Raw genomic sequence first — 21,586 nt, forward strand, 5'->3', positions numbered from 1 at the left:
TTGGAAGGCCATGATGATAGCTTTAAATGCCAAGGCTAAGGAATTTATACTTTATATTATAGGTGGTAGGGATTGGGCTACTGAAAGATTTTGAGTAGAGTATTGAGGCAATCAGAACAGTGTATTAAGAAACTAACTGGCAGTTTTAGCTAGTATCTATGGCATTGTATTAACTAGCTCTTCATAAAAGATTGCATAGTCTCCCCTTGCCACTCATTGTAATGGTTTATCACTCCAGCTAACCCAAACACTTCTCATTCTTCTATTTAAGCCTGTTGAGCAACCCTCGGTGGAAATGGTGAATGGGAATTTTTGTAAAAATGAATAGCTCTTTCGTGACATCCCTCATGCCAACACGTGGATGTGATTGCTCTCCCTTCATGTGCCAACTGGACAATTCACTTATTAATGTCAGCAAAATGAGACACATGCTTGTCTGGCGCAGTCCCACAGCAGATGCCATGGCCAGGAATTAAGGGCCAGTGGGAACATGGGCCATTTTGACAGATGCAGCAAGTTGGACCTGGCTTAACCATAGCTTAATGGAGGAATTAGAAAGGAAGATTAGCATTCATTCATTCGTTCAGAATGTCAGAGTTGGAAGGAAGCGATCTTAAAAGATGGAATACAGAATGTCAAAGCCAGAAGACCTTGGAATCCATCCAGTCCAACACTCTCATTTAACTGAAAGGGAAACTAAGGTCCATAGTCCAAGGTACTTGCTCTGTTTTATAGAGTTGGAAAGGGGCAATCAGACATGTTGATGGGCTGATTCTCTAGGCGCAGGGGTTCTCAAACTTTTTAAATAAGGGGCCAGTTCACTGACCCTCAGACTGTTGGAGGGCCGGACTGTAGTAAACACAAAAACTTTGTTTTGTGGGCCTTTGAATAAAGAAACTTCATAGCCCTGGGTGAGGGGGATAAATGTCCTCAGCTGCCGCATCTGGCCCGCGGGCTGCAGTTTGAGGACCCCTGGCCCGGATGGAGCACCAGCTCTGAATAAGAACACAGACTCTGGGGACTTTAGGATTTGGGATTTGACGTGGCGAAGTGATTGAAATTGAACCTGGGAAGCTAAACTCTAACTCCTCCAGCTCTCTGTAGAGGTTTATTGATAAAAGATGCTGGACTAGATGAGGCGCTGGGGCAGAGGCAGCAGGGTAGAGCAGAGAGAGGAAGGAAGAAAGGAAACCAGCCTTGACAAAGGCTGCAGCTATCTCTTTTAATCCTCAAAACAGCCCAGGAGGTGAGCTTCATTATCATCTCCGTTTGACAGTGGAGGAAAGTGAGTGATTGCCCCAAGGGTTTGCACAGTAGGCCTGGGCTCTCATCCTGGGGGCGCTGCTCTGTGGCTTTGGGCTAGCTTCTGAGCCTCAGTTTCTCCATTTGTAGCTTGGGGATTAAAATAATTGTTCCTCGGGGGCCTCTCTGAAGAACAAAGAAGCGATAATGTGGCTTAGTGGCAAGAGCATGGAACGGAGAAGGAGAAGATCCGAATTTAAGTCCTGCCCCCGTCTGCTTTGGGTAAATCACATCGCCTCCTTGGGCTTGAGTTCCTCTGCTGAAAAAGGAGGGCCTGGCCCCAGAATTAGAGGGCCTTCCAATCTCCCCTTTGATACAACCCGTGGGACTTCAGGGAGCCCGTGTGTAAAATGAGCAGACTGGCCAGCTGACCCCGGAGGCCCGGCTCAGCCTGATTTCGGGCCCTGGGATCCTCTGATCCCGGAGCCTCTTGCAGCTTGTCCAGATGCTACCGGGGTGCACAGGGACTGCAGCCGCGATGTACCTGGCAGAGGCTCCTGGGAGCGCCCCCCGGACCAGCGCAGCCCGGAGGTCTGGAGCCGGCGCGTGTAAGAAGCGGGACCGGAACCGGATCTCTCCGGCTTCTGCCACCAGAAACGCCGTGAAAGTTACAAGAGGACAAGTGGCACAGAGGGGCAGGGACGCGCAGAACTAGCCGGGAGGGCCCTCAGCATTACTAGCCCCGGAATTACGGGGAGGACACGGGGAAGTTAAGTGGCTTCTGTGCCCGGAGGGCGGCCGAGGGCGCCGCGAGATCCCTCGGCCTCAGACCCAGGCTGCTGGGCGCCCCTGCGTGCCTCAGTTTCCTCGCCTCTAAGATGAGCTGGAGAAGGAGACGGCCAACCACGCCAGTGTCCCTGCCGAGCAAGCCCCAGACGGGCCCGCGAAGAGTCGGGCCCACAGCAAGGTCACAGTGCAATGCTGTGAGGTGTCGTGACTAGTGGCGGGGCCCTGCTTTTCGGTAACTAGGGAGCGGCCACGGCGCGGCCCCCGGGCACGGAGAGGCAGAGCAGAACCGCCGCCTGGATGCAGACGGGGAAGCCGGTGACAGATGTCCCCGGAGACTGCTGTGCGTCAGAGCCGGCATGAGCCCCCAGCGCTGCGTCAGCCCTGCGGGCCGCGCAGCCCGGCTTGGGAGCGTGTTCCCTAGTTCCGGGACACAGAGAGGGGGAAATGAAGATGAATTTACAGGATCGTGGACTCCCTGGTTGCCAGCAACGTTTCTCTATGGAAACTGACGGCTGGCATCTGAGGCATTAGTCACCCACCCCCTCCTTGTACCCTCTGCGTATAGAAAGTGTCACTCTCAGCGTCAGACAGCAGAAACAATGAGCCAATGGCGGCTCTCCTCCGCCCTCCCCACTCATCTCCTTATTAGCAAGATCTGGCTCCTCATGGAAGATATATTTCCCTTCTTCAGGGTAAGCATGACTCTGATCTTGACCGTCAAGAGAAGCTGCAGGAACAGCCCTAATCTTAAAAAAAAAAAAAAAAAATCAATGGGGCTAAGAGAGGCGCTGTAAGAACTCTAATAAACAGTCCCCGTCAATTTAGGGCCTCATTCCTCATGTCCCCAGTGTCTATGAAATGTTTATTTACCGAGGAATAAAATAGGAAAAAACCAAATAATGTGCCATAATAACATCGGGGAGGAGGCAGCCCCCACAACCAGAGGTCTGGGTGCAGAAGGGAGGAAGCGAGCTCATTCATTCAGCAAAAATCTATTAAAATCTATGCTCTCCTGTATTCATAGGAGTTTAGAGTTGGGGACACAATCTGATCCCATTTCTTCATTATAAGGAGAAAAAAACTGAGATATGGAGAGAAATGATTTGCCCAAGGTCACATAAAGAGTAAGTGAACAAAAAGGTGATTTGATTTTATTTGTTAAATTCCAGTTCCAATGCTCTGTTTCATCCTGCTTTCTATGTGGTAAGTGCTGGGGAGAAGCTGTATGACTTCATGGATTCCCTGGGGGGAGACGCTGGTGGGAGTTTGGTCAGACCTTGCTGAATCTCAGTTTCCTCAGGTGGAGAATGGAGGGGTTTGGAAGGTCTCTTCTAGCACTACATTCTATAGCTCCTCGCTTGCTATAAAAGCCAGGCTTTTATTGTCATGGGACGGCGTGAGGCACCAACAGATATACAACAGTTCTACAGTGACTTATGGGTGGTTTTCTGGAGGAGGTGGCGTTGGACATGGACACTGGAGAGTGAGCCATGTTGCAACGGGCAGAGATGGGAATGGAGGGGTGTGGGCTAGCGCAGAGAAGGATCGCTGCTGGAGGTGTATTAGTTTTCTTTTAAAATGTAAGTTTATGTTTCATGGTGTTTTTATTTAGTTAGTTAAATATTTCCCAATTGCATTTAATCTGGTTTATCAGCACTGGGCAGCATTGTGGGTGGGCTATATTTGACATCTTTAGTGTAGAGCAAACATTCAAGGCATAGGGAGTGAGGGGAGCTAAAATACAAAAAGGAGAAAGTGCTGAATGTACATATAGGAGCTGCACAGAGAGAACATCGAGGGGAGTAGAGTAAGAAAAAACTGGAAAGCAGGGGGGAGGATTTTGAGAGCCAGACTAAAGGGTTTGGATCTTATTTAGTAGGAACAGAGGAGTCCTGGAGCTTATCAATGCTTTGCTCAGTCTGAGGTAACAAATGGGCATTCATTAATGATTCATCAATGTTAATGCGGTCTCAGCTGCCATTCCCCTGCTGGGATATCAACCTGAACAGCCAGTCAATAAACATTTACTGAGTGCCTGTTATGTGCCAGGCACTGTGCTCGATGCAAGGGATACAAAAAGAGGCAAAAGCTAGTCCCTGCCCTTGAGGAGTTCACAATCTAATGAACAGCACAGTGATTTCTCTCTAACTCTGGCCTAGCAGTCATAAAACAGGAAGGCCTCTAGTTCCCTGTAGCAGGGCCTGCCCCACTCACCTAATCCTAGAATGTTGGAGCTGGAGAGGGGGGATGGGAATCGGTGGACTATCTCCAGAGTATGAGGTTGGTCTTTTGAACCAAGTTTGTTAAAGGTGAAAGGTTAGTATTGCTTCCAGATGTGACAGAGTTGTACAAACACCTGACAGTCCGAAAGCTCAATTTTCTGATCTGCAAAATGGAGATAATACTTTGTCCCATCTGCTTTGCAGAACCATTGTGAAGATCAAATGAGATAATGTGTACAAAATACTTTGTAAGCCTCAGTTTGCTATGCAAATGTCAGTCTAAAAGATTATCTCCCAAGAATGGAAAGTATTTAAAAGCTGCTTGGCAATGGAACTGTCCAACCTTGAGATTTCTGGAAGAGAAGAAAGTCATCTCTCTCCTCTCTTGCCATTGATTCCTCTCTCTCTTCCAAGTTCACACACTCAGGAAGCAGCAGACCTCATCAGCTTTAGCTGATGGCAGAGGCAGCAATATAGGGGGAGCCAGACTCTGTGGCCATTTTTTACATATGAAAGTTCTGAGTGGAAAACCCATCTGGAGATGGTGTCTGTGATCCAATTTCTCTCCACTTCCTACTGACTTTCCTCCTGAGGCTTCGGCTCTGAGGTGCTCAGCTGGTACATGTATATTTGAGAGAGCTCCCAGAAGCACATCTTTGAGAGAGCCAAGAAACGGGCAGCAAAGAGATACACTGATTGCATGAGATTTGTTTGGTTGTAAAGCTGTGAGGTAAATTCAGATTCTTGGCACTAAATAAACAGATCTCAGTTAATAATATTAAAAATGTGCTAAATAGTTAGCATAATATTATACTTTTTTTCCCCTTAAGGCACTTTTTCTTTCCTCTTGTTAGATTCTCCCAATAGCCTCAGAACAGTTGAGCTCAAAGGGTCCCAGGAGTCGGAATACAGAATGGCAAAGCTGGAGAGGATTTAGGAGATAATCTAGTACAACCTGGTCATTTTATGGATGAGAAAATAGAGAGAGAAAAAAGATTGGCTCCAAGTTTGGGAGGTAGTGAGGACAAAGAACTCAGATTTCCCAATTCCTAGACTTTCCTCCTCCTCACCAGGAGCCTGGAGATGCCTCTGCCCTCTCTCCTCTCTTGGGATTGGCGAGTTCTTGGCCTGAACCACTGTTTCATGAGCTGCCCCCCAGGCCGTACTCCTTTCACGCTCAATGCCATTCCTAGCCCTTCAGACTTTCCTTTTTTTTTTCTTCAGCTGCTATGACCCAGGTAAAGTACTAGCACTTTCTCCTCCACTTCCTCTTCCAGTTCTCTTTTATGTCTGGACTTCTCCCATTAGAATGTGAGATCCTTGGGGAGCTTATTGTCTTTTTTATTAACATACAGTGCTTGGCATATAGTGAGAGCTTTTTAAAGGTTTTGTCTGGCTATCAACCTTAGCCCAGATCAGTCTATGTAACAGGTGGGGAAATTGAGACAGCAATGACGTGCCACCGGGCCAGGAGAGGCCTTATGAAATGATGAGTCCAGTTTTCTCATTTTATAGAACAGAGACAGGCTACTTAGGACAAATCTGGCCATTTTTCCCCTGTGCCACACTGCCTCAAACACCCAGGTCTCCTCTAGCTTTTATCTCCCATTTTTGTGCTTTTGTAATAGCCTTCCCCCATACCTCCTAGGTTTTCTTTTCCTGGAAGATGCTCCTCAGGTACCATCTTCTGCTTGGAATCTCTCCAGATCTTCCTAACTGCTAGAGCTTCCCTCCCTCCCTCCCAAGCAACTTTATATTCAACTGCATTGTATTTGCATGTATTCACCTTGTGTTTGTTCTGTATATACTTATGCACATTCCCAGGGAAAGATTTGTTTTTGTCTTTCTGTGCCCAGTGCTTAGCTCAGGGTCTGGTACACAGTAGGCACTTAGCAAATGCTTGCTGATTGGTTCGTTTTATAGACATAACAGTTTCACATTCATGATGATTATGAAGTCTTCATAAGAGTTGGGAGGGTGATGAGTGCGAGGATTATGACTCACATTGTGTGAATTGTTCAAGTCACAAAGCTAACATAGAACTTCCTAATTCTCCAGGCCATCACTCACTGAATTTCATCGTGCCTCTCAAATTCAGGTTAGCCCCATTTGAAAAGTGGGCCCATTCTATATCATGTCCTGAATGCTGTGCTTAGATATAATTACAGCAGGTTGTCCTAATTCATTTGTTTTCAGCACCTGGAGTAAGGGCCCTCTTAAATCACTTGCTTCTGGTTTGCATGCATTGCAGAGCAGCATCAAAACAATGGACAAATTCTGCTCCTGGGACAAGAAGTTTGGCTTTTCTAAAGCCAGATGAACATGTGGAGGCCACAGCTCCCTTCACAACTATCTTGACTCATCTGCACTGCACAGCGAGACTGCCAGAGATAAGATGGCTGAGGCAATAGATTTTCTTGTCTGTTCTTTTTGAGGGAGGGGAAAACCCAAGACTAGAAGCTCTAACCCTTGTTCTTTGTAAGACTAGGGAAGATGCCCACAACTGACCAGGTCTCCAGTCTGGGTTTCTGTTGTTGCTCTATCTTTGGCTTTCTCCCATGACAAAACTATCACTGAGGAAACAAGTATGACCAGAAAATGTCACAGCTGGAAAGAAAGAATCTCAGCAGTCATCTAGTAAGTCCAACAAGAATTCCTTCTATATGATAAGAATAACCCACATCCCTGTAGTGAAAAAGCCTTTGGAGGTAGGTAGTGTCAGTATTATTGTCATTCTTCTCTTGATGCTATCACTTCCAAAAATTATGAAAATGTATAAGATGGTTTAAAGATATAGCTTCAATATATTAATATGAGCCAATTATCAAGAATTGTCCAATTGTCTAAAACCTGAAAATGTGGTTAGTTTTAATTTATAAGTAAGGAATAAATAAAATGTCAACTGCCTAAGATGTGGTTAGTAAAATTTTGCCATTTGAGGTAAAAACTCTCAGGAGTATAATTTACTGTTGTTTTGAATTTTGATTACAGGTATGGTTATCTGAAATGCCATGAAGCCAAGAGTGGAACATGACATATTACTGCAGTTTGAAAACTGCTATCAGTGGATGTCTTTGTCTGGAAAAAGTTTTGAAGATGACCTTGACATGGCACAAAATAAGAGCCTCTTGACTCAGTTTCCCCACTGTATTATTTCCTTTCTGAATAAGAAATTTCTTCACCTGATTGATCTAAATCTTTCTTTTGATACTCTGTGACTAAATGATTGACTATTAGATATGACATGCCTGGAATCAAACAAAGTTTAAGGAAGTTTTTAAGCTTGTTATGATATGTATCAGATTAGACTGTGCCCTTGAAGAGATAAGTCTTGACGTTGTTTATAACTGTTCTTTCCTTTCCTTTCAGAGCAGGTGAGCAGTAGTAATTTTTTTTTAAGTACAATACTAAATCTTTTAATTAATATATTGATGCTGGAACATTTCTGTTGCTATAATAGAATGCAAGCATGAAAAACTTGTAATTTTAATCTGTATTTGTAGACAACTTTTAATGTAGGGATGATATCCTCTTAAAATGGCAATTAGACAAAATAAGACAAAGATGCAATGTAAACATTTTCTAATTAAATGGATTAGTAAATTTTTAGAAAGCAGTAAGATTAGTTTGTTTTCTCTAAGAACTATATACATATGTATATGATTGGTTTCTAAATGTATCTTGTATGGAAATTAAAGTTTTGTGTATGCTTTAGTAATAAGTTCTCAAAATTGGATTAAAGATATTACATATAAAATTATTCAATAATTTTAAAGAAATTATTTCCCCATTTTAAAAGTATCTATCTAATCACTTTATCCAAAGATAGAAGAGTTTGTTTTACAAGTTAGATCTCATGAATTTTTTTATTTCTTTTTTTATTAAAGCTTTTTAATTTTCAAAACATATGCATGGATAATTTTTCAACATTAATCCTTGCAAAACCTTGTGTTCCAATTTTTCTCCTTCTTTCTGCCACTCCCTCCCCTAGAGGGCAAGGAATCCAATATATGTTAAACATGGTAAAAAATGTTAAATCCAACATATGCATTCATATTTGTATAATTATCTTGCTGCACAAGAAAAATCAAATCAAAAAAAAAATTAGTAAGAAAACAAAATGTAAGCAAATAACAAAAAGAGTGAAAATGCTATGTTGTGCTTCACTCTCAGTTTCCACAGTCCTCTCTCTGAGTGTAGATGACTTTCTTCATTATAAGATCATTAGAACTGGCCTGAATCATTTTATTGTTAAAAAGAGCCATGTCCATCAGAATTGATCATCGTATAATATTGATGTTGCCGTGTATAATGATCTCCTGGTTCTACTCATTTCACTTAGCATCAGTTCATGTAATTCTCTCCAGGCCTCTCTGTATTCATCCTGCTGGTCGTTTCTTATAAAACAATAATATTCCATAACATTCATATACCATAATTTATTCAGCCATTCTCCAATTGATGGGCATCTGTTCAGTTTCCAGTTTCTGGCCACCATAAAAAGGGCTGCCACAAACATTTTTGCACATTTGGGTCCCTTTCCTTTCTTTAAGATCTCTTTGGGATATAAGTCCAGTAGTAACACTGCTGGGTCAAAAGGTATGTACAGTTTGATAACTTTTTGAGTATAGTTCCAAATTGCTCTCCAGAATGGCTGAATGTATTCACAATTCCACCAGCAATGGATCAGTGCCCCAGTTTTCCTACATCCCCTTCAACATTCGCCATTATCTTTTCCTGTCCATCTTAGCCAATCTAAGAGGTGTGTAGTGGTACCTCTCAGGAATATTTTTAAAAGATTTTTATATAAGTATTGAATTGCTTGCTGTTTAAGGAAGGGAGAAAAATTTGGAATACAAGGTTTTACAAGGGTGGATGTTGAAAACTATACACATATTTTGAAAATAAAAAGCTAAAAAAAGATTTTTATATAAGGTACAGTGCTTAGGTAAAGATAAAAACAGCAAGTGGCATATAAAAATGGAAATTCTCTAACATTTTAGGATTGAAAAACCAAATTTAAGAGATTGTGCTAAATTATATTACATCTTGGAAGATTTTATTCTGGAACCTTTACAAATGATTTGGAACTAGAAAAACACAGCCCCCTTCAGAGTTGCCCTGAGAATAAAATCTATTTCAAAATGTCCAAGAGATGATATTTCTAAGGACCAAAAGACTGCATGTGACATCTGGGATTCAAAATGTGCTGATTAAATGGACATTAGCAGTGGATCACTAGAATACAAGGAGATCTGATATTAGTTAATATTGATAATCATTATTGAATCGTTTTGGCCTTTTTTCATGCTGTTTTATGTTTAAGTTTTCTTGGTTACCTTGGTAACATGTAAATCTCCTTTCTCAAAAGTAGTCCATTGTGAGCCCTATAAGTAGTTTGATCTGTAAGCTGACTTACATAATTCTGATTATGAATTTATGAAAAACCTTATATATAAGTGATCTATAGGGGAGTAGACTGTCTACTCCCCCCAAAATGAGGAAAATTGAGGGAATTGAAGACATTAGATTGTTAGTTGTGGAAATTGCATGAATTACACTGACTCATTTATGTTTTATTTGAAAACTGGCCCACTACTCAATAAGTTATTATTTTATGTTTCTTTAATGGACACTTTGGGGAGTGGGATACCTCCTTTTCTGAATTCAGGGAATTGCATATATTTGCCCTCTCCCTCCCAGCTTTGAAAGTCCTTAATCTTTTATCCAATTAGAAAACAGATTACCTAATATTATATTATTTCCTTTTAATTAATTGACCTTATTTGATTAATTGTTTTTAACATTTAAAAGTTTGTCTCCTTTTGTAGTCAGAGGTTTAGTCCTAAACTGAGGCATTGCTTAATAAATTTATCAGATCTTTGTTTTTCTCAGGCATTTCATTTTTTCATCTGCTGCAACATTCTCTCTTCCTCTCCCCTCTCTCTTTCTCCTGCTCTCCCTCCCCTTCTCTCTTTTCCCTCTCTTCCCCTTCCCCTTCCCTTTTCCTCTCTCTCTGTCTCTCCTCTTTCTCCTCTCTCTTTCTAATGAGCTTCTGCTCTAATCAGTTCAATCCCCAGTCCTCTTACTGTCTCTCCACTTCCATACCTTTCCTCATTTTCCCTACCCTTCTTCCCCTCCATCCTGGGCTTGAAAGAGAAGATCTGGATAATATCTCCACCTTCAAAAATCTGATGAGATAGTGGGAGATAAGACCTGACCTTTGTGAACCCCAAGGGTAGAAGCGGCATTATTGGGTTGAAGGCATTGTGATTTAGGGGAAAGAGCACTTGACAGGAAGTCATGAATCCTGGTTCTGATACTAACATGTGTGACTTGGACTAGCCATTCCTCTTCCCCTTTCCCCCCCCCCCCCCAGTGCCTTGATTTTTTCATCTGTAAAATGCTCTACCAATATATAACAGGGCTGTGAGAAAAAAAAATGGACACAACATATTATGTAAACCTGAAAGCACTAAATATGTGGAGGGAGCCCGCTTGTTATTTTTACAGATGAGAAATTTGAGGCTGAGACAGGCGTGACTTGTCCCAGATCACAGACGTAATTAGTGGCAACGCTAGGACCAGAACTGACATTTTCTTTCCACTACCCCGCGCGGTCTCACAGCTCTCTCTTGGACTCCGAGGAGAAAACGGCTGTGGTCCTCGCTCTGGGCTCAGGGAGCTAAGTTTAGTGCAACAGGGTACCAGAGGCGGGGCTGCTCAGCTAAGGAACCCTCTGAACCCTGGATTCATTCAGGTGGGTTCAGCTAGTAATTACTAAGATGTCCCACTAGGGGGAAGCATTGACTCTCATTATAGTCTACTGGTCTTTGGGATTCATTCCCATAGCAGAGAGATTTGTAAAAGCTCTTAGGGCAGTGCCTGGCACATAGTAGGCGTTTAATAAATGGTTATTTACTGACTGACTCGTGGAATCTTAGTGTTAGAAGGAAGCTCGGAGCCTGTGTAGTTTTAACCCACAAGTGAATAAAGAGTCCCCCCTACAGCAAGCACTGATCTCCCTTTGTTCAAAGACCTCCAGGGAGGGGCGCTTGCTCCAGGCCATCCCATTCCTCTCTGGCACAGTTCTAACAGGTGGAAGATTTTCCTTATAAAATTCCGCCAGAGCCTTTCTTTCTGCAGGACAGCCCCCTTCGTCCAGGTCCTCGCAGGGGGCGCTCATGACTCCCCAAGTCTTTCCTTCTCTAAGACAAATTGCTTCTCTCCCGGAAGCTCTCCAGCTTATTCACCAATGGCTTTACCCTTTGACGAAATACACTACTTGAGTCAAGGCTAAGTAGAGCAAGAAGCTCATTTCCTTAGGCCTGGACATGACGGCTTTTCAAAAAGTTTGACTTGGCTCTCTAGCATTAGCTTTTTTGATGGCACATCCCACTGCTGACCCCCTGGAGTTCTGTCAGGCAAACTACTGCCTAGTCAGCCAGCAGACAAATAATAACAGCCTACTATAGGCCAGGCACTGGGCCAAGTGCAAAGGATATAAAGAAGGGCAGAACCAGCTCTTACCCTCCAGGGGCTCACAGTCTCATGGGAGAAGACAACGTACCAATTGTTGGTCAGTCGTGTCCAATTCTTTGTGATCACATTTGGGGTTTTCTTGATAAAGTGCTGGAGTAGTTTGCCATTACTTTTGCAGCTCGTTTTACAGATGGGGAAAGAGTCAAGCATGGATTAAGTGATTTGCTCCCAATCACACAGCTTGCATCTGAGGCTGGATTTGAACTCGAAGGCTTCCCGACTCTAGGCTCAGTATTCTAGCTGCCCCACAATATACAAATGACTATCTAGAAACAAAATAGCTCAAGAATAAATTGGGGGCAAGGGGACATGGAGAATCTCAGAGGGGAAGGCACTGTGATTAAGGAGGACTGGGAATGACTTCTTACAGAAAGTAGGATCGTGGCTGGGATTGGATGGAGGCTAGGGAAGTTTAAAGTCAGAGATGAAGAGGGAGAATGTTCTAGGCCTGAGGTACAGGGGGGAGAGGGTGGAGAGTGGGGGGGGGGGAATGGGATATGGAGTAACTTGTAAGGGAATAGCAAGAAAGCTAAAGTTACTGGATTGCAAGGGAAAGGGAGGGAGGTCTAAGAAGCTTGGAAAGATAGAAAGAGGTCAAGTTATGAATGGTTTTGAGAGCCAAAAAGAGGATTCTTTATTTGATCATAGAAGTCACAAGGCCTTTATTGGGCCAGGGGAGTGACTTTAGGAAGATCCTGTTGGCAGCTGAGTGGAGAATGAGACAAGGAGACCCAGCTGCAGTCTGGGTGTCCAGGCGTGAGTCATGGAGGGTCCATCCCTACTGGGAGCAGTGTCTGGAGAGAGACAGGAGCTTCTAAGAAAGATGTCACAAAGGAAGAAACAAGATTTGACCCCTGATTGGATCTTGGAAGTGAGAGAAAGTGAGAGTTGAGGATAACACCTAAGTGGCCTTTCACACTCCATACTTGTAAAAAGTTGGTTTTTGCAACCTAAGTTTAAGACTTTTATTATCATTAATTATTATTATTATTAAAGACTGACATTTATTCTTATTGTATTTCATCTTATTAGATTTAAAACCAAAGTTTTAACCTATCAAGATCTTTTTGGTTCCTGACTATGTTATCCAAGGATAGCTAGGTAATACAATGTATATAAAGTGCTAGTCCTGGAGTCAGGAACACTCTTCTTTCTGAATTCAAATCTAGCCTCAGACACTTCCTAGCTGAGCGATCCTAGGCAAGTCACTTACCCTGTTTGCCTTAGTTTCCTCTTCTGTTAAATGAGTTGGAGAAGGAAATGGTAAATTACTCTGTCTTTCTAGGAATGTTCCAAATGGGGTCATGAAAAGTTTAACAAGACTGAAATATCTGAACAACAAATGTATTCCAAAGTGTTGGCTCTCTCTTCTAGTTGCCTTTTGCAAGCACATAGAAAAGTAGAGATCTATGCCTTTATTCAAGTTTCTTGCTAAAAATGTTAAATAGCATAAGGTCAAACACAGATCTCTAGGGTATTCCACTTGAGACCTCCTTTGAAATTGAACCCCTAAAGACTGCTTTTAAGATCTAGCCATTCAAATAGCTCTGAATTCACCTGACTATACAGTATTCCAACTCAGATCTCTCCATCTTTTCCACAAGAATAGCACAAAAGACTTAGGCATTTTGTTAAATTCCACATAAACTATATTGATAGCCCTCTCTTGATCTGGCAGTTTAATAACCCTCTTAAAAGATTAATCTGGCATAGCCTATTCTTGCTGCAACCACGCAGGTTCTTTGTGATCACTGCTTCTTTCTTGTCTATCCTTCAAGGCCCAGTTCATCTCATCAACTTCAGGAAGCCTCACTCGAGAAATCTCTTCCTCTTCTGAATTCCTGCAACACTGACTATACTATACATGAGACCCCCTTAGTCTGGTCTTTTTTATTTTTCTATTTCCCCTCCTAGTATTCACTTAACATTTAATAAGCATTTATTAAGTTCCTACTATATTCCAGGCATTTAATAAATGTGCTTGGGGGTAACATAGGAGAATATAAAGGCATGAAAGAAGTAGTCCTTGGCCTCAAAAAGCTTACATTTTATTGGGGAGAACAGATATGTAGAGAGATGAGTAAATGAGAAATATATGTAGAGTAACTTTGGGTGTAAGAAAACAGACATTATGGAGAACTAGGAAGGGTCTTAAGTAAAAAGAAAAGCTGCCTCTGATCTTAACATTGACTGTTATCAGTGTTAAAATTCTATTTGGATTCATCTTGGCTTTGGAAATGATGATTCTCATAGGCTTTTTTTTTTTTGATTATCAGTACAGTAAACATTAAGTGCCAACTATGTGCTGGGCATTGTGCTAAGGAAAGGAAAGGTTATCCCTATCCTCAGAGATCTTATTATTTAATGAGGTGGGGGACAGAAAGACAATACATCAAAAAAAGCTGAAGATCTGGGAGTGGGAGGAGGATCCAACTTCTGGGACATAATGATGGCAGAATAGAACTTGAGCAGTGCAGCAGCAATGAATTATTGACTGGGATTATTAGCCCTTTTTATATGAAGACTTTGGAAAGACTTTTGGGGGGACTTTTTGCTCTGTCCTCAAGTCCTCCAATCAGAGGGGCAAAGGCAATTGAGGGTCCTGATGAGGTGTGAGTACCAAAGCTGATAAAATCTCCATGATGATCAGTTTTGTGGTGATGAGCAATCAATAAGGATCCATCAACAGGATTGATTGGTAAGAGTGTCTCACTTGGATTCAAGAGGACTATGTTCTAATCCTGGTTCCACCACTTGATAGCTATGTGACCAATGGGAAATTACTTAGCTTCTCTGAATCTCTGTTTCCTCATCTGTAAAATGGAAATAATGATACTTGTATTAACCTAACCACCTCCTAGGGTTGTCATGAAAATGGCATTTTTAAAACTTTAAAGTGCTAGAGAATTATAAACTATTAATACATTGTACAATAGCAGATTCAAGGGTTGGAACCAGCCTAAATCAGTGACATATTTTATATTTTAATATCTTCTGGATGAAGTCACACTTTGTTTTCCAGCCTTTTGCTCCAGTCTACTGACTTCTAAAAAAATCAATAGTGTCATTTTCGGGGCACCCATTTTATAATTCTGCTTATGGAAAGAACATTTGGGTAGATTTCTGAAAAATCATGTTCTTTCTTGAATTTCTAATTAGAATGTAAAACACATTTGTTCGGTGTTTGCAGCAAAATGGAAATATGTAATTGATTCTTTAAAAATGTGACCTCTTTGCTCATTTGAAAGTGCTTTTAGGGCAATATCCTGCATTACAGTCTTTCAACATAATTAGCCCTAGTAATTGCTCAACTTTTTGGCAAAGTACATTTGCAGCTAATTCTGGACAGCTGACATTTTTGTATAGGCTTTTCCTTATTATAGTGGGAAAAGCTACTTGGCTTAGTGGCTACAGGGGTTGGCTTTGGCTTTAGGAATACCTAAGTTCAAATGCTTCCATTGACACAGACTAGCTGGGGTGATTAGGGGCAAATCACTTGACTTCCCAAGGCCCTCAGCCAATTTTGTAAGACTAGAGAATGGAGTGGGATGGGAAGAGTCTGGATATGGAGACTGAAGTGGATTTGAATCTTGTTTCTGCTTGTTTTGCCGGCTGTGTGGCCCTAGAGAACTCACTTAAGGTGATAGAATCTGACTTTTCTCATCTGGATAATGAGGTAGTTAGACTAGATGAACTCTAAGATTCCATCTAGCTTTAAATCTATGACCCTAGCATCTTAAATTACAGAAGATGAGTAGTTCTGCTTCATTGGATACTGGAGGTTTCCCATCTAGATAAAATCAAAGATTTGTCATTGCCTACTCACTTTAAAAATAAAAAAGAAGGGGCGGCTAGGTGGTGCAGTGGATAGAGCACCAGCCCTTGAAGTCAGGAGGACCTGAGTTCAAATCTGGTCTCAGACACTTAACACCTCCTAGCTGTGTGATCCTGATCAAGTCACTTAACTCCAACTGCCTAAACCTAAAAATAAAATACAAATCTAGGATTTCCTGGATTTTATTCTGGTTGTTACTAACCTAGCTACTTCCTTCTTTTCCCTTGGTCTGTTTCTCTATCTGCAAAATGGGGGTGATATTACTATCAGTCTTAAAGTACAATCATAAAATATAATGAGATGAAGGCTGCAAAGTGATTTGAAGTCACAAAGCATTAAACAGACATATGTCTAGATAGACAATAATACTAGCAATGTATTATTGTTATTATTGAGAGTTATCCAGCACTAAGAAACAAGGTCTTTGAGGGTCTTCCGGAGTAGGTAAAACATAAATACATTTGCCTATCAGGTTTCTTTCCAAAAGCAGATTCGTTAGTGACAGGAAATTAGAATTCTGATCTCCTGCTTCCCAGTCTGGTGAGCACTTCTGTCACCACATCAAGTGCCGGGAGCACTGGATAACTTTGACCAAGCTCTAAGCAGTCTACAACAGCTGCTACAGCCCCCTTCATGGTCATTGGAAAAAAGTGTTCTCATCTACCCATTCTGCCAGAGAAAGTCTTCATATGTTTGGGATAGATGCCCCCCTCACTCACAAAGGTTTGAGGCCCATCCCCACAGTGTAGCCCATCTGTCAAGGGTCTTACTGAGAGTACTGCTGCATCTGCTTCTTAGAAGTGAGAGTTAGATGCCATTTGGACACCAAAGGTGGTTAAGCATCCCTGAAAAGGGCTCAATAAGCCCTCCTACCAGAGGCATTAACTCAGCTGAAGTCAAACACAAAATAGCTGGTCTCCAATTCTAATATTCCACCCTTAGGACTTCATTTCTTTGGATGAAGCCTGCTGAGGGGGGGAGGGGAGAAGCTATCATTTATTTAATGTGGACCTGGGAAACCTGTATCTACCTTGTCAGCTGAATTTTCCTTCAAGTCCTTAGAAAGCTGACACTGTGTTATGGAATTGGAAGATGGGGTATGATTTCTTGTTTTGTGGTTGTGCAAACTTGGGAAAGTTATCTTATTTTTCTCATTTGTGAAATGGGGAGATCAAGGAAGTCTTTGTTGTGTTTATTCTTTCTCAGTCTTAAGTGAATAAGTATCAGAGTCGGAATGAACCACATTATGAATTTATGAATTCTAAAGGATTGGGAGAGGCCCTAGAGTTCCAGCAATTGGTTCCAGCAGAAGAGTCTGCTGGCAATCGAAGTGGCTGAAGGCAGTGAGAGCAGCGCCAAAGAGGGTTCTGTTGGACAGGAGAGCAGTGGGTTGCCAGCTGAGACCCCTTATCCTTCAAGCAGGAGAGTACCTCGTCCATAGGCTATATGGTCACCAGAAGTAAACCTGCTTGGAGGAAAGCTTTGTAATCTTTGGGAACTGAATGTGTAAAGAAAGTGTTGGTACTACTGGTCCTTGACACACTGTTTCTGGTAATGCTCCATTGTAAAACTAATTTATGTTAATTTGTAATGGGGGAACTCTGGGAAAGGTATACTTAAAGCAAGGATATTTACAGCAAGGTGTTTACTTAGTGTGATTGATGAGATAATGGTTCTCTAGTTCACATATACTTAGTGTGATATAATGATGTAATCACTCTAGTTTGCATATATTTAGTGTGATGTAATGATGTAATCAGACTGAGGTATTTAAGGGCTGAAAGGACAGCTCCAGCTCAGACTCAGAGACTATAGACACAGACACAGAGGAGACTTGGACTCAAACTCAGACACAGAGGAGACACAGACAAGGATTCAGACATCGAGGAGACATAGAAGATAGAGACAGAAACAGACCTCCTCCTGTTTGGCTCTCCTGCCTCCTTCATTCCTCCATCTAAGACTAAGGCTCCTCCAGAGAGCTAGTCCAGACACTACATTAACTGGTGTTGGGAAGATATTAATTGGTCAACTGACATTTGGGGAAATATACTAGATGGGAGTTCATAAACAATAGTTTTAGAAAGACACTCTGAGTTCCTCGGGGAACTCTGAGGGGAAATGTAGCAGGCTCCCCCTTAAAGCACCTGATTTTAGGCTCCCAAATGGAATTGGGATAGTGAGATGTAGGGTTTGTGCTACATAGGCCTCAAAGAAAAAACAAGGATGGGGGGTGGACGTTGAAGTTGTACAACTGTGTGGGCCAGGTTTATTCTGCCTGTCCCTGCCTAAATAATGATTCTTTTAATTGAAATTGTCTTCTGGTTCCATATATTTTATCATTTTTTTTAATGCCAAAAGAAAAAAAAACATATCTTTAAAATTTTTCATTTTGATTCCATTACTCATTAGCTAATGAGCTCTTGGATAAATCAGTTTTGTCCTTTGAAAAATGAAGCTAACACTGTACATGTTAGAGATTTTTAGGAGAAAAATGGTGTGTGTGTGTGTGTGTGTGTGTGTGTGTGTGTGTGTGTACTAAAGCACTAGGGAATAATTATTAATTCAACAAGGAATTGTAAAACTTCTTTCATGAGAACTATAATCATTCAAAAGAATTTGGTCTAACTATTCATATAGGTAAAACCAAGTGGATGAAGAAAGGCTATCATTTAGGCCATAGTAAATAGTTAGATGAACAACCCCCAGAGCTAGGCAATTAGTACATCTATCTGGTACAGGACTGTACATGGACAATGAAGTGGGCCTAGAGTTAACCAGGAGGAGGAGAATGAGCAGGATTGCATTTAGGAAATTGCAGAGTACTTTTAATGATTCCAAGCTTCTCTAGGAAAGAAAGGTCCATATTTTTAATAACATTTTTCTGGTGATGTGGGATGACTGTGAGTCATGGAATATCAATTTCTGAAGAAAGTCAATAGAAAGGAGTTTTTATTATGAGCAATGAAGGGGAAGGAAATAATCAAATATTATCTCATTTGACTAAATGCTGAACAAATAAGTAGGTTATAAAATGTCATCACTGAAGAACTGGGTAGAAGAATCAGAATAGGGTTATTATCCTATGTGACTGGAAAAGAATGTTGGCCAATCATGTGAGAGTAGGGGATAACTAATAGCTTGCATGTTCCATTGGTATCTATCCAAAGATATAGATGTTGGGCAGCCTAAAACCTATGAGATTGGTTGTTGGCCATTATCATTATCTTCCTCCTGGCCCACATTCCTTCTTTTATTATAGACCATGAATATAGGCTAGAAGGAAGACAGTGATCCTGCCTTTTATTAGTTTTTGTGCTTGGTTGGATGCATTTTCATGGTATGAATCAAAGAATTTCAGCAGACTGAAGAAAACTATGGCATTTCAGATCTAAACAGCTCTTTTAATTTTCACTTTCATTTTTTTGAGAAATAATCCCAGAGGGACAGAAAGGAGAGAGAAAAGAAAGAGGACAAAAATAAAGAAAACTCCTGAAATTATATGAAGTGGATGCAACCTGTAAATCAGGCACTGATAGTCATGAATGGGAACTTTCTAATCCCAAATCAAATATAGGCATGGGACAGAGATATTGATCCTGCTAGTAAAAGGACATAAATTCAAAGAAAGACTAAATGCCTGGAGGCTCTTATTAGCTGGCTGGATCTTTTGTGTTCCAATAAGGCTGAACCCTAGAAGTAAACACTATGGGAAGTGTATGGAAAGAAAGCTGCTGGGATTTTTCCATCTAGCGGTGACTGGATATGTGAGGGCCTTGCCTTAAAAAAAAAAAAAAAAATTGAAATTTAAACTCTGAAGATTTAAGTTAAAGAGAGATGCCATGATCTATTCTTAAGAGGTAGAGCCTTTGTTAAGGACTCCAGATGAAGCGGAGGAGAGAGAGAGGTAGGGAGTAGCAAAGATGCAATATCCAATGGAAGAAAGCAGGGGCAAAATGCCTCCTTCAGAAAGCATCAATCACCTGATGACATCACCAGATGATATCAGCAGGCTCTCAATGTAGGAGGCATGAAGTGTTCCTTCAGGTGTGTACCCTGGCCACATATGTGTCTTATGTGTATAACCTCCCACATTTATTTCTGGCCATTGTATTCCCAATATGTGTGCCCTCCATACACATATATGAACATACAAATCTTATGCATAGTCTTTCCACTAGTAATATTTGGTTTTTTGGGAGAGTGTGCCCCAGGTTTTCAGGGAGGAATAGTTCAGTGATATTTTTCTGACTAGGCTATTTCATGAAATTCCTTTGCTTTACACTAATTGGTGCCTCTGGCTGACTGGTTGGTAGAAGGAAATAAATCATTAGGGATTTATAAGCTGTGAGTTGAGGCCAATACAGTATCTTAGCAAATGAAAGAACCATGGAATCATAGAATCCTGGAGTTAAAGGTGACCCTGCCCAACCCCTATGTGGAGTATAAATGCCTCCTCAATATCACCAAAAAGTCAACATCCAGGGTCTGCTTCCAGTGTCAGGGAACTCATTAAGACAGTTTGTTCCATTTTTGGATGGTTCTGATCATTCAGAAGTTGGACCTTGGTCTTCAGCTGATATTGATCGTCTTATAACTTCCCCCCATTGATCCAAGATCGATGGCCTCTGAGGCCAAGCAGAACGAGTCTGATTCCTCTTCCCCTTGACATCTCCAGATATTTGAAGACAGTGCTCTCGTGTGTTTTCTCCTCTAGAACAAATCTATCCAGGACCTTGGCCAGACTAATCGGGGGACCTCCCCACCTTGCTGCTTCTCCCCTGACTATGTTTTAGTTTATCTGGGACCCACCTAGCTACACTGCAAGGCAATGATAAGAGATGCCAAAAGAGGTACAAGATTAAGTGGCCAAATGAAGCATACAGACAAGAGCTGTAGGTCAGAGGATGGAGAGATCATAGTGAAATGGGCAAGAAGGGTGGTTAAGGAAAGTTTCCCAGAGAAATGGAATTGAAAAGAAATGCCAAAAAGGAGAGAGAAAGGTGATGTTATGTGCAGAGGGTGGGGAGGGGATGTTGCTAGTTTAGCCAAGAGAAGGCTATATACCCCCACAGAGAACCCTGCTGGTCTGAGGGGAAGGGGGCCATTGGGATTGTTTAAAGCTGAGTCGTCAGCGTTATCTTCATCCACAATTACAGACATTCCTGAGAGCCTCCTGTGCCTGTGAGAAGAGCCCTGTGCTGGGGCTACAGAGCTACTGTTGCTATGGAAACGAGAAGTTAAATGAAATGACATTATTCCACCTTTAGGAATCCTAGAAAAGGGAAGAAAACATGAAGATGAGTCATTAAAGAACAGAGAAGGAGGGAAGCCAGAGCCTGGGAGGTGGGCATAGGACAAAGGATCTTAAAGATGGGGAGATGTTTGTGAAATGAAAGGTCTTTCAGATTCATGGCTGCTCTAAATCCTATGATTCCACTATGATCTTTGGAGACTACTTAGCCCAGTCCCTTTGTTTTGTAGAGGAAGGAACTGAAGGCTACTGAGAAATCACTTTCCTAAAGTCATGTAGGGATACACACTGAAAGGCAAATAAATTTTTAAAAAAATTTTCTTCACTACATGAGAGAAATGAGCATGGTGGAAGTCCATTCTCAAGGCTCCAGCTCCTGTGTCATCTCCAGCAATGATGCTCTCCCTGGTCTTTCCCCCTCAGAGACAATGGGATTAATAGACAACACTGGCTTTCAGGTGGGAGGATCTAGGTGCAAATCCTGACTTGCCACTTCATGCCTATGAGATTTGGGGCAAGCATCATCACTGAGTCATTTCAGTCATGTCCAACTCTTCATGAGCCTTTTTGGGTTTTCTTGGCAGAGATGTGGGATTGGTTTGACATTTTCTTCTCTAGCTCATTTTAACAGATAAGGAAACTGAGGTGCAGAAAGGGTTAGGTGATTTGTCACACAGTTATTAAGTCTGAGACTGGATTTGA

The 21,586-nt window shown here is 41.8% G+C and overlaps 1 long non-coding RNA gene across 1 annotated transcript in view; it reads left to right on the forward strand.

Annotated features, from left to right (window-relative positions):
• The first annotated feature begins 564 nt into the window (after positions 1-564).
• LOC127550787 (uncharacterized) overlaps positions 565-21,586 on the forward strand; it is a 53,736-nt gene continuing 32,714 nt past the window's right edge. The window contains exons 1-2 of the long non-coding RNA XR_007950949.1: positions 565-2,723; positions 3,056-3,155. This is a non-coding gene — a long non-coding RNA (uncharacterized LOC127550787). The remainder of the gene's footprint in view (positions 2,724-3,055; positions 3,156-21,586) is intronic.

This window comes from Antechinus flavipes, chromosome 2, assembly GCF_016432865.1.
Source record: "Antechinus flavipes isolate AdamAnt ecotype Samford, QLD, Australia chromosome 2, AdamAnt_v2, whole genome shotgun sequence".
Taxonomy (NCBI): Eukaryota; Metazoa; Chordata; class Mammalia; order Dasyuromorphia; family Dasyuridae; genus Antechinus; species Antechinus flavipes.